At 34.7% G+C, this 14,230-nt stretch overlaps 2 long non-coding RNA genes across 3 annotated transcripts; one reads left to right on the top strand and one right to left on the bottom strand.

The window, feature by feature from the left end:
- Positions 1-149: 149 nt before the first annotated feature.
- Positions 150-1,631, bottom strand: LOC116137268. The gene is made up of 3 exons (XR_004129167.1): positions 1,498-1,631; positions 1,178-1,346; positions 150-448 (listed from the first exon to the last, which is right to left on the bottom strand). It is a non-coding gene; the product is annotated as an uncharacterized LOC116137268 (long non-coding RNA).
- A 107-nt stretch (positions 1,632-1,738) lies between these two features.
- LOC116137179 lies at positions 1,739-7,118 on the top strand. 2 transcript variants are annotated; one of them, XR_004129152.1, is made up of 5 exons: positions 1,739-2,211; positions 2,301-2,466; positions 5,853-5,975; positions 6,095-6,394; positions 6,491-7,118. It is a non-coding gene; the product is annotated as an uncharacterized LOC116137179 (long non-coding RNA). The 2 variants fall into 2 exon arrangements; XR_004129137.1 differs by having other exon boundaries at positions 5,773-5,975.
- The last annotated feature ends 7,112 nt before the right edge of the window (positions 7,119-14,230 follow it).

The following is a 14,230-nucleotide window of genomic DNA, read 5'->3' as shown; positions in this document are numbered from 1 at the left end:
AACACTACTAATATTTGAAAAATAAGAATCCAGATTGTAAAATTATAATAGAATTAATAGAGAATTATAAGAAATTTTGCCCATTGAAACCCAATAAAAATAGGGAATTCAATTCAAACAAAACAGATTTCCACAAACTTTATGCCAAGACAACAAATGGTATTGTAAAATTAATAGAGAAGCAAAAGTATAAAACTAAGTAGCCACAAATTACAGAAATTACGAAGAGGAAGCTTTGCCTTATCAAATAAGGTGCTTAAATTTTATAATGATTTCTGGCGTTGATTACATTACACCCAACCTTGTGAACATAGTAAATATTTTTTCTCCTTCTAAGATCTGCTTCCAAAAGCTGTCCTGAAAATAATTTATGCTATCAAAACCGTAAATTCCTGTGATACTTCAATCTCCTTGCCTTCATGATGTTTCCATCTTTCTAACATGAACTCTACATTTGAAATCATAGTTGGAATCAATACCTTACGTAGAAAAATATACCATCCTATAATATTTTAGTTACTTTCAAGAAATTTGCATAGAAAGTGTGGTTGGCCATGTCTTTTAAATAAGGACAATTCATTGAGCAAAACAAGGTGCACAACCAAAACACAAAGAGCAAACCTCAGACATCAAATTTATTAAGAAGGATGAAACAAAATAAAAGCTTTAACCACCACGAGAAGTAACCTCCACAAAGAGCCATCGCAAATCTAACTCCTTTCCTTCAATAATGGGGATTCAACAACAAAAAACTTACATCAGTCAGCAAGCCAACTGATATTTATACATTATTATTCAAGGAGCAAGTACTAATTCTTCTTAATTTCAGGTACAATTATGACTCAGCATGTTGGTCCTTGAAAACTAAAGCAATTCAAGAGCCCCACCTTCTAATTATTCATCCTTAAAGTAGCTACATCGTTTTCACTTTATCAATCTGCAAGTTTGTGATAGTGAAGGATATGAGATGAAATTCAACAGGACTTCCTTTAAATTAGAGTGTAATCTGACTCTGCCAAATTGATGTTTTACAAAAATTTTCATTTCTGTAATTCCATTATGTAATGGTGCAATAGTTCATAAAGAGCAAATGTTTAATACAAGACAAGAACAATACAAAAAACAAACAACTTTTCTTAACCTAAAAAAAAAAAAATAAACGACAGAAAAAGATTACCCAAGTTGTTGTCGTCGTCGGTATTTTTCTCTCGCTCGCTGCTTTCTCACCTTTTTTTTTTCCTCAGTCGTCTCAGAGTCCCTAATCGCTTAGTATCATATAACACGAAGAACCCACAACTGGTTTTTTGTTAGTCGCCATCCCTAAGTCGCCAGTTGCTGGAATTTTCCTGCATTCAAATCACTGCCATTATCAATCAACAACACAAGAACTATCTCAGCCCGACAAGACACCAAAATAGAAAGCCGCTATCTTTGCTACGTCCTTGTCGGCAATAGGTCGGCCAAAGATGGAAAAGAAGCCAATGGGTGTATCCTTACTGGGGATGATGAAGTGATGTGGTGATCGCATGACAAAAAACCCTAGGTCGCCTCTCACTTCAGATCTAGAGAGCAGGAAGAGTTACCAGAGAATGAGCAGAAAAGGCAGCCAACTCTTCGTTCTCCTTTCTTTTTTGTTTTTTCAAAGTCAAACTTCAGTGGGACATGGCAACCATTCAGCCACACTCACCATGATTTCAAATTTTTAATTTTTTTAATTTTTGTGGCAAGTGTCATTTTGAAACTTAGTGAATGGAAAAGTATCGTTTTGCTAAACCTTGGATGGAGAAAAGTCCCCCCTTTTTAAACTAATAGAAGATAATTGATTTTTTATAAGATAATAAAAACCTGGTAGCTGCATTTCAGCTTCCAATTCCTTAAATTTAAAAACTGGAACCGTAAGGTTCAGGTTTCTTTTTTTTGAACTTGCATTATACGGTTCGATTCCCCATAAAAAATCGTACTCGTAACCGCCCACTCTAATTAGGAATTAGGTTTTGGGAATTGGGGCGATCAGTTGAATCTTCCTTCTTCAAATTAGCTGCTGCCAATCTCCTGTGTTCCACTTTCCCGTTGATTTCGCTCTCAAATCCTTCTTCTTCTTCTTCATTACCCGTCTCTCCTCTTTCCGTTTCTCCTTCTTCTTACTTATCCATCCCATCTTCTGGTTTGAGCCCAACTGACCTCTTCGACTCTCCTGTACTTTTCTCTAATGTAAGTCTTCTTTATATGATCGTGTAAACAGAATAATAAGTTTATTAACTTGATGTTTATGTGACTTTTTGTTGTGTTTGTTTGTTTAGATTCTTGCTTCACCAACAACTGAAGCTTTTGGTGGTCAAACCTTCAACTGGAACAAGGGAGAAGAGAATAATAACATCTTTGATTTCTCTTTTCAAACCCAAACAATGGTCTTCTTCTACTGCATCTTCATCCATCTTTTAATCTTCTTCAAACATTGGTTCACTGGTAATGTTTCATCTCATTTATTGTTATTAATAAACTTCACGTTTCAATTTATTATAATTTGATAAAATTCTACCTTGTAAACCTCGGCTAAAATGATAATGAGTTGAATTTATGCTTGGTTGTGTCAATGGAAATGCTTGTGGGGTGGTTCATGGACTGTACTCTGGCTGGGCAGTAGGTTGGAGTATATTTGGTTGTGTTTAAATTAAAATGTTAGCTGGATATTACAATGCATGTTCGGCTGGGTTAGCTTTGAGAATTGACTGTTTTGTGCTTTAAAATGTGATGGAAAGTTAGGCATTAAAATGCCGACTGGAGATTAGATTAAACATGCATGTGTGGCTTTTTATTAATATTTATGATCTTGGATATTGAGTGGTGAAGTTTATTAGTATGCATGTTAAAATTGAATGGATGTGCATGTGGTGATGGTGATAAAAGGAACTTATTGTTGTTAATTTATTACGTGCTTGTCTTGTTGCCTTGTTGGTTAACTAATGTTAATTACTGGTTTTGTCTTGATGTTTAATTGGAATCCATATTCTTTTACTTGAATTTAAGTTGTGTTAGTTTGGTAAAGAAAGGAAATGATGAATTTTTGTTTGGCAAGTAAGAAAATTGATGAAAATGATCAAAGAATAAGGTTCATGTTGAATTCAAATACTTCATACAGGATTCAACTGAAATGTCTTACGCACGTGACAAATAGTCTTTCTTGCCAATCTATGATGAACCTTGAACTGGCTTATAATTATTATCCCAAACAGGACAGGAAAATATGTCATATAATCACAATCATCAGAAGGCGTTAAACCAAAATCTTTGAGCTTTTTTTACCATTGGGATATCTAGCATTGGCTTCCAGATTGTCTCAGAAAATTTCCAAATAAATACTCATCATATTACCTCTTCTATGATCGAACACTGCCCATCATCATCAGGGCTCTGAAAGTGCTTATGAATTTCTGAACAAAGAAACACCATAGAACTAGCTGATTGCATCCAAGTTTGATTTCCCAACCCAAACATTATTCAACAATCTGTCTTGGACATTCACAGAGATAATCTCCTTGTCCCTGAGTAATTTTATAATTTTCTCTGCACCCTCCAAATCTCCTTTCTCTTTTAAGTGTTCCAAAGAGGCTGCCCAACTTTTTTTATTTGGCTTCCACTGGTGACCACGAACAACTAATGCTTCCTCAAAACTGTCTGCTGCTTTTTCAGTTTTATTATCCCTCAGATACGCTGTTACAATATAGAATCAAGTCCAGGCATTAGGCTTTCCCCCCTTCAATTTAGCCCTGTTTATAAGAGTTTCAGCTTTCTGCAAAAGCCCTTTTCGGCAGTAAGTGTCAATCAAGAAGTTAGGAATCCGAATATCATGCCCCCTGTTTGGTACACTTTTTAAAACCCTATTCTACTATCCTATTTAATATAAACAGTAAAAACACCTGTTCGGTACATTATTCACATCCTGTTTTTCAAAATCCAATCCTATTAAAATCCAGAACTGTTTAATCTTATTCAACCATTGTCTCTCTCGTTTTTGTTTCGTTCTCTCTCTCTTCTTCTTCGCTCATTCACCAGCCGAAACAAACTCTCTTTCTCCCTTTCTCTCTCTCTCTCTCTCTTTATCTATTTGTAGTTGAATAGTCTCACCACCCTGTAGAATAGTCCAGTAGTGGGTGAGTAGAGTCTGTGCTTTGGTGGGCACCGTCCACACAGCAAGAAGTAGCTCTGTGAACACAACTTACCTTGCCCATTTTCGGCTCAGATCTGGCCAATCTTCTCTCTTTCGGTTTAGATGTCTCTGATCTCCTCACTTTCAGCTCAGCTTCCTCATGTCCGTAAGCACGTCTGATCTCTGTTTAGTGTTTTTGTTTATATAAATCTCATTCTGTTTGCTTAGTGAAAATAGGTTCTGTATTTTGTGTTGGTCTTTGTGCTGGTGCTGGTTTGTTTGTGTGGGCAGCAGGTTATTGGGTTGTGGGTGATTGGTGCTTGGTGTGAGTGTGGATGTGTGGGCTGGTGTGAGGTGGAGTTTGAAGTCTCGGGCTGTCTCGTCTGCAGCAGTTGGTTCTGTTTGCAGTTTTGTGCGCTGGTTGGCTGGTTGTGTGTGGAGTTGGTAAGCCGTGGAGACCTTTCTTGGTTTGTGGCAAATGATGCATGGTTTGGTGATTTTGGTTGCTTTGGATGGTGGGGTGTGCTTTTTCTTTTGCTGCTGTTGGTCTCCTGGTTTGCTTGGTGCTGATTTGATTTGTGCGTGTCTGGTGGTTGTTGGCTGCTGCTAGGGTTGTTTTGGCTGCTTGCTTTGGTGTCATGTTTTTAGTGTGGCTGGGCTGGTGGCTTGTTTTTTCTGCAGCTGGTTTTGTGTTGTGTGCCTTTAGGATTTTTTTTGGTTACTGCCTGGTTTTTTTGTTTCTCCTTTCTAAGGTAGCTTTATGTTGTCCTGCGTTTTCCCTCCCCTTGCCCTTTTTTGGTTGTCCTTGGGGTGTGGATTGGTTTACTGGCTGTGTTGGTCTTTGGAAGAACTGTGGGTGGCTTTTGTGTGGGGGGTATTCGGAGCTGCATCTGGGTTGGCTGCTGCCTCTTCAGTGCTGCCGCAAAATGGTCCTGCTGCTGTCTTATGTGTGGCCTGCGGTGGATTTGCTTAGTGAAATTCAATCCAGTTTTCTGTTGGTCTTTGTCCTGGTGCTGGTTTGTTTGTGTAGACAGCAGGTTGTTGGGTTGTGGGTGATAGGTGCTTGGTGTGAGCGTGGGTGTGTGGGCTGGTGTGAGGTGGAGTTTTGGTCTGGGCCTGCTGCTGTCTTAGGCGTGGCCTGTAGTGGATTTGCTTAGTGAAATTCAATCCTGTTTTGTGTTGGTCTTTGTCCTGGTGCTGGTTTGTTTTGGTCTGGGCCTGCTGCTGTCTTATGCGTGGCCTGTGGTGGATTTGCTTAGTGAAATTCAATCCATCAAAATTTTGGTTGCTGTGATTAAGATTGAATGGTATGAAATCGTTTTCTTTCTTTGTTTCAAATAATCACTGTTGCTCTCCTTTCATCAGGAGAGTTAGATTGGTTAGCTAGTTAAAATGTCGGAGAATGTATAACAAGAGAATAGGAAATGTGAGTATTATTAGAAGGATATTATATTGAATTGGAAAGAGTAGGTGGGAGATCAGTGTGGAAGAAAAAAATTCTGAAACTAGAATTCTTATCAATCATCAGTTCTGGATGATAAATGTTGGTTATTTTACTTATTAGTTTGTACCTTGATCAAAGTTTTATAGCAACTTGTCTAACATATGCATTATTCATTGTGTAGATTGGGCATTGTAATTTGATCCTAATAACTAATTACATTGCTATGAACAAATGGAGGTGTAATTCAGTCCACCGTTGCAGGATTGATTATTACTTTCGGTTCGACGTTTTGCCGTACTTGGATTCTATCGAAGGCCCTGTTGGTCTACTATGCTCGTAGTATCCCCTGTACTTACCGTTTCAAGTAGTGTTGGGTCAAACGAGGTAATAATTTCTCTCTGTTTAGTTTATAAGGTATTAATTAGCATATGTTCGTATTGATATGTATGCTGATTTTTATGATGTTTCAATCTTGGTTGTTGTTCTCACCCTACTGTTATTAGATGAGTGAGGTCATTCATTGGGATCCTCTAATCAGCCATGATTTTCTACTTCTGTTGGCTGAGCGTGCAAAACGAGCACATGGTTCTTCAATTAAATCTTCAGATTACAAGATTATTAGTGATAAATTATGGGAAAAATTTGGGAAGAAAATTAAAGTCAAATAGTTATCTTCTAAGTATTTTCACTTGAAATCAGCGTATAACTCTTGGCATGCTCTACTTCAACATACGGGGTTCGGTTGGGAATATGAGTCTCAAACTCCAACATGTCCTAAAGAGATTTGGCAAGAATATTTAAAGGTAAATTGCATATTTTTATTTTGTTTATTACACGGTAACTAGTATGAATTTTTTTGGGGAATATGAAATTTAATGTATGTTTGTTTTCATTAACAGCAAAACCTAGGGGCAAAGGACTTCGTACATAAGGGACTTTTTGATAAAGAGTTATATTCCACAAGCAAAATGTAACTAGAAGATTTGCTTACACATCTGTATCTCAACCAGTGGACTTTATCATTTTTTTGCCCGACACTGTAGAGGTGGACATTGATGAAGATGTGTTGGAACCTGATCTTGATAGACCAACTGGTGAAAAAAGATCAAACATGTCTGGGTTTGGAAGTTCCATAGATACGAAGAAGAAAAGCGTTCGGAGAAACCCGCTTTTGGGTGTGATTGGTAAATTGTTGGACTCTATTACTGAGATTACTATTGGCATCTAAGGCAGCATATCACAGTGAAGATGGTGGGGCCCAAGAGAACACAAGCGAAAGAACAGATCAAAATTCCATTCCAAAATGTATCGACCTTTTGACAAATATGCAACTGGATTCAAAGATATTCATGGCAGTTGTGGAAGTCTTAGTTGACAAGCCAGAGTGGCGTGAGATATTTGTACACTTGCCACTCGAGCAAAGGGCATATTGGGATAATAATGACTTTTGCAATTTGTAGAGGAGAGTGTTTGTCTTACCTGTTGAACCAATGTTTTCTACTTGTTAGTTGATACTTACCTCTTTGACAATCGGTTTTCCTTTTTTTTTTTTTTTTTTTTTTTTTTCCCTTCATTTGCTTTGTTATTGTAAGAACCGATGAAAAATGTGTTGTTGTGCAATGTGAAAGAACATGTTTCATAGATGTTGAAGATTGCAAGTAGATTTAAAAATTGAATGTTATATTTTGCTAGTACTACAAAATATATGAATTGATGAACAAATTGTTACAATTGGATATGTATAGATGTTGTTGTCTAGGCGTAAAAACCGTAACTAAAATAATCAACGTGAAGAAGAAGAAGTATATGAAGATGTTGCAGCCACATTGTGTGTGGTTATTGCATTAGAAATAGAGTTCAGTAGGCAAGGATGTTAACGTTGGCATACATCTTTATTAAATGGTCATGATTATATATTGGAACTATTAAATGATCATCCTTTGTACGATAATTGTCGCATGTACAAACCATGTTTTGAGACCTTATGTAATATATTGGTACAAGAAGACCAATTGCAAGGAACCAAGAACATGTGTATTTAGGAGCAAGTTATGATATTTTTGACAGCAGTGGAGAAAGATGCGACAAATAGATTTTGCATGGAAGATTACCAATATTCTGGTGAGACAATCTCTAGACATTTTGGAAGAGTTTGTGATGCGATCCGTGAGTTTATATCAATGTTTATCAAACTACCCGACTTTGATGGTGTTCCATTGGAGATACCGACCAACCAAACTATTACATTTTCTTTAAGGTATTTCATTATTATCTTTAATTTGTTGGTAGTTATATTTGTTGTTTTATATATGTTGTTTGTCTTCTCATATTATTAAAAGTTAATTTTGTCGACAAAATTGTATTGGAGCTATTGATGGTATACACACATACATGCTTGGGCACTTGTTGAGTTATTCGAGTCGTATTGGAATCGTAAAGGAACATTGTCATAGAATGTGATGGTTGTATGTAACTTCAAGATGTTATTCACTTATGTCATTGCTGAGCGGGAAGGATTTGCCCATGACTCTAGAAATTTAAATTCAGTTCTAGATAATCCTAATTCTAGTTTCCCACATCCTCCTCCAGGTATAAATAACTTCTTTACGTATTTTATCGTACTATAAACATTTTTTTAGCCATTGAGCAAATAATATTCAGTATTTTATTATAGGTATATACTACTTACTTGACGCCAGTTATGCGAATAGAGGTGGGTTCCTTGCCCTGCATAAACGGGTTCTTTACCATGTTGCCAATCGACGTCATAACCAGAATGGACCCCTTCAATTGTTTAATTACAAACATGCATCGTTTCATAATGTTATAGAGAGAACCTTTGGTGTTTTGAAAAATAGGTTCTATATTCCTAAAGGTATTAATAAGTACTCATTATAGAGACAAGCTAAAATTGTTATGGTATGTTGTATAATTCATAATTTTATCAAAATGTTCAATATGCAGGACATTATCTTTGAAGAGTTTAATGAAGATAGAGTTTATGAGGATGAAGATTTTGATATGGAAAACGGGGAAGAAAATGAAGGGAATGGGGAGGGATAGAATCAATCGTATCAACGTAATATAGACAACATGACAATTCTCAGGGATAATATAACTACTGATATGTGGTTTAAACATGTATCCATGTCCTAGTTGTTAATGGAATATAGGTGCTTGAAGATTTTTTAGGATTGATTACTAGTAGCTTCCGATTATTAATTTAAATATGTATTAATGCATTATGAATTTACGATATTGTAATGTACAAAATTTCTAGTTTTTAAATGATGTATTAGTAGTTGAAATTATTACGAAGAATTTGTTTTAAATTTAGTGACAAAAAAATTATCCAAAAACTATTTAATATTATTTAAATTGAAATAAAAAAGTTTCATAATCAAATAATAAAATGCACCAAACACATATTCTATCTTAAAATCCTTTTTCAAAATATATACCAAAAAATTCAACAATTTATCCAACTCTAATATAATTTTCAAATATTTTACCAGTTATATTTTCAAATTCAAATCCTATTCGATTTTATTCGACTCAACTGAACTTAAAACACTTTTTCAAATATCCTAACATCAGAAGTTGCTGCATAGTCACTAAGATGGATGCCGAATGTTAACTTTGTCACAACAATGCCTTTTTCTTCCATTTCATGCATCAAACTGTCAAGTTTCTCGTAATTTTCTTTTTGATAATAAAGCTTGAGCAAAGTATTGTAAACCAGAGGATATTTAGCCAACCCCAAATCCTTATTTCCTGCGTGGTGGCCTCTGCTTTCTCCAAAGATTTTTCATTCTCATAGCAGTTGAGAAGAGACGCATAAAGCTCATGGCCCCTCAACTGAAACTGAATTTGAACGTTATTAAAATAATTTTCTGCTTGCTCTATCCTCTTAACTTTATGGATCAAATCCAGCCGGGTGGCCATATCACTTGCATTAGACATCTGAAAAAGAGAGAGACAGAAAGATCTTGGATTATTGTAAATAGTTGATGTTTAGTTGTAAATACAGTTGCTGGAGTTAGTGACTTAGTTAGTAGTTAACTGTTGTAGTTAGTTAGCTTAACTATAGTTCACTTGACCATAGTTATTGGGTTTGTATAATTTTGTAATAAAGCATTTGTATTTCTTCTTAAGCTTTTAAGCTGAAGTAATAAAATTGATCTTCGTTTTCTCTTTGAATCAAAATCAAACATGGTGTCAGAGCAATATTCTAAACTGCTGAATCGATCTGATTGAAGAAGTCAGCTCAAATTCGAAGTTGTGCTTATCTTGTTCCTTGAATTCTCGATCTCGATTTCTTTCTTCATTCATCAATTTCATCCATTTTAGCAAGATGCAGACTGTGATACAAGAATGTTGAATGTAACGATTCTAGATCTCCTCTCTATATTATCCATCGAACGCTCCAAGTTCAATCTTAACTTAGAGCAGCTAACTGGAACAGAGAATTATGAAATATGGAATCGTGCCATGATAGTTTCCTTGAGAGCAAAAATAAGCTAAGGTTTGTCGACGGATCTTGTGAGAAGTCCAAGTTTAATTAGGTCTTTGCATGTTTAATGGGAGCGTTGTAACTAGTTTACTATTTAAGTAACGTCCAACACAAATGTTGTATTTTTAATATTTATGAGATAAAAGTCTAAATTTAAAAGAAAATAAAACATTTCTTCCTATCATTATAGGTTCAACCATATTTGGGTCTCTTTGGCACAACATTGTTGGTTGAGCTTATAAAGAAGAGCTGGAGTACTGAAAACTCTATAGCTGTTTAGTTAAGAAAGTAAAGAGTTTCTCATATTATTTACCAAAAAGGGCTTTAATATACAAGAATAACTCATGTAAAACCCCATTTCTAATTTAGTATATCATGAATTTATTTTTTATTTTTTCTATTTGATTTTACGGTATTGTTGTAAGAAAGGTCATTTCTGTCAGTTTGCAAAAGTTTGCATTAAGGGGAAAAACAAAAGAAATAAATTCTGATGGGTTTGCATGTATCAAGAGGGAAAAATATGGACACTTTTGTAAGAAGAAGCTTATGTGGCGGGCTTAGACTAGAATTAAGAGAATTTGGAGGCAGATTTATCATTTCAGAAAAACTTTTATAAACAAAAAAAAAAAAAAAAAAAAAAAAAAAAAAAATTTACTTGGTTGTTCGCCCAAATGAAGAAGAAGAAGAAGCCCCAAACAGGAGAGAGAAGGAGAGAGAAAAGTAGGAAGAAGAGCGGAAAAAAAAGAAAAGAACAGAAGAAAGAGGTGTTTTGGTCTAGAGATAGAGTGAGAAAGGAAGAGTGAAGCAAAAATGGAGGATGAGAATCTTGAGATATTGAAGTAGATCCCACCATTTTTTATTTCGGGTGTGGAGGAAGAGAGTGCTTGAGATTTCCTTTCAAAGTTTCGGTTGAGCTAAAAATAGTGAGTGGGATTCAACCAGTATTCTTTTCAAACTTAAATTAAAGCCTCTGCATGTTAAATTTTATAATGCTATTTCAATGATTGAAGTAATTTTTGTGTTAAGTGTGATTATTTGGTGAATTTACCCTTCCATTTCGGTTGAGCCAATGTGAGTGAATTAGCCGAAAAGTCCTTTAAAAAAAAATAAACTAAATTCCTGTTTGCATGTCAGGTTGCTGATTGCTATTATAACGTTTTGGTGCAATATAGTGTTAAGTGTGATATTTGCTAAATCTTGCTTTGTATGTTGCCATATTTGATTGATTTTGGTAACTACCCTCAAAAAATTACATGTGAATTTTCCTTGGTTTATTTATTTAAATCACTTCTCCATCATGTTGATTTCGATGTACCATTGGTGGATTTGCCTTAATTTTGGAAAATAGATTAAAATTTGGAAATGTTGACTTCATGGGTGGTGATGGGTGTTGGTGTTGAAATGTGGTGTTGAAGGAAAAATGAAAATGAGTTTAAATGTCAGTTTTTGAACATGTTTATTAGTTTGCATTTTCACCCCTGTGTTTTGCATAAAATATGTTGTTAAACATGTATGTTTTTGCTATTAAAGGAAGATATATATATATATATATGTTTTCGAGATAATAGCATTATTAGATTTCTTTAATTTTCTAAGCTTGCATATCATCCTTAAGTTTACTGTTTACGATTACTTGGAAACTATGTTTTGAATTGAATAGTTGAAAAGGTTGTTTACATGGTACAGATGGGTTATTGTTGTTGTTTGAAGAGTAGTTTGGAGAAAGACTTTAGACATGTGCACAAACATTGTGTTTTAAGCTTGCACATTGCAATAATTCGGTTGATCCATTTAATTAGTATGAACACATGATTGCATGTCAATTTGCTATCATTAATTTAAATTTTATATATATATATATATATATGATTATATTGAATTAAATGTGTTCGAATATTTATTAAGCATGCAATGGTTAGTTGCCTAGTTGAAAGTTTGAGAAGTGATGAAATGCTTGAATAAATGGAGTTTTGATGCTTTTTGAAATTCGTTGAAATACACATTGAGTTGAGATTGTGATGTTTTGTAAAGAGTTTGGCAGTAAAAGGGCAAATGGGGTGCATTTCGTTAGTTTTGAAAGTACTTTTGAAAACTTTTATTTTACCCCCATTTTTGCGTGAGATTTCATATGTTTGACATGATTTACTTTTTTTATGAAATATGGTATATGTTTTATGAAAATTAATGGTTTGAGATAGAGAAATGAAATAAGAGTGGTTTTCAAGCCAGCCGAAGAAGTACCCATCCCCCAGAGTTACAGGTTATCAGATCTAGTTTATGGCTCTACGCATGTGTATGATAGTTATCAGTGCTCTGCCTAGGTGTTGAGTAGTCTATCAGGTATGACAGTTTCAGAGGCTCTGTCCGCGCGATGATAGATCTTGCCGGACTTGACAGGCACGTCCCTCGCTCTGCCTGCGTGTGGGACGCCACCAGGTATGACAGATTTTCCCCAAGATACTAGTTGTGGTGAGAGTTTCTAATGTCAAATGTTGATGTTTTATTCAGAATCAGATACAGTTAAAGGAAGTAAGTTAGAGTACTATTCATTAAGTGCAAGATGGTTAGAAATAAATCACATATTACATACATGAATGGGGTAGTTGCTTCCATTGCATATTCATAGAATTATATTGTCTTAAGGATTTACTTATTATCATTATTTATTATTATTATTATTTTTTTAAAGACCTTTTACAAACCTCCCATTTCCCTCACTCATTGAGTATTTCAGCTCACCCCCTTTTAAATGTTTTCCCCCTCACTAGGACCTCCTAAAGATCGTGCCAAGCAGTGAGTCTCCGCTCAGGGTTGTGCTATGCATTGACATCTTCTTATGTGGATTTTATATTTATGTTGTATTATATTTTGGACTTCCATTTCAGAAACTCATGTTTCTCATCATATATTTCCTTTTGTTTATGTTTGAAATATGTAGTATAAGTAGACTTTATCTAGGTTGTGTCTTTTTCTTGAGCTAAAAAATTCAGTTTTTTATCACCAACTTGAAGGACAATACAAGGACAAGTGTCCAAGCTAACTGACCAACCACCCTTCTATGCCCATAGGTTTTGTGAAGCTCTATGGGGGACAAGAACTTACACAAAGAGCGCCTACCACTCTAGCTCCCCACTTAAAAAGCCCATCATGCCTAGAGTTTTGATGCAGCGGAATGGCCTGTACGACATCACAACACACGTTATGGGGCTAAGCCTACAAGTACACCACTCATTGGCTCGAGGATCACTGATTTTGTCCTGTAATGGACTCATTAGGGGAATGACTCCAATTCTCCACTCCCCTTTTATGAATCACCTCATTCCTAAAAGTCTTATGAAATATTACTAACACGCTATGAAGATGTACATACTTGATGTCTCAATTGATACACCCCACATGAATGCTTCGTGAAACCACATTACCTGGTATGCTTTCCAAATATGATGCTCTTATCACGACATTGCAGATAAGGTCGTGACACTTGCCATCTAAGAATGTAATTCGACAATCTCGATAATAAAAAAATGACACCGAAAAAACTCTCAAAAAATCATTGGAAGGGGGTTATGCTTTCACTGTAATAATGTATATGGTCCAAGTCACATGTATAACGCTTTAAAGAGAACGAACATTGATAATATAATATATAATACCAATGGAGAAATATGTCAAAATGATTGGTTTCAGGTCTTTTTATTTTGCAAAAACAAACAATTTAACACTTGTGTCAAAAAAATAATTAAAAAAAAAAAAATAAACATATCATTTAGATTCTGTTATTCAAACTATTCAGATTATAAATTAATTTAGTTCAATTTAGTTTCAAAATTAAAGGAAAAAACACTATAAATAATTATTAAATAATATCAAAATATTATATTAAATTAATTTGATTCATTATTCTAGAAATATGACTTCTTTTATTATTTTATACTAATAAAAGAAGTTATATAGATTGTAGGCAAATAAATTTATTTTTACTACAATATTTATAATCTAATTATGAAGCGTCTAAAATAATTAGGGCAATACTACACTTCCAATCCAATCTCATAAACTTTCTCTCACAACTTTGAAATGTTAGCTCACAATTGATCAGTTTGTAATGTGTTATTTTCTCAATTGC

Source organism: Pistacia vera, unplaced genomic scaffold (assembly GCF_008641045.1).
Source record: "Pistacia vera cultivar Batoury unplaced genomic scaffold, PisVer_v2 Contig1002, whole genome shotgun sequence".
Taxonomy (NCBI): Eukaryota; Viridiplantae; Streptophyta; class Magnoliopsida; order Sapindales; family Anacardiaceae; genus Pistacia; species Pistacia vera.
The sequence above is the reverse complement of the archived record's forward strand: the minus strand, read 5'-3'. Positions and strand labels throughout refer to the sequence as shown.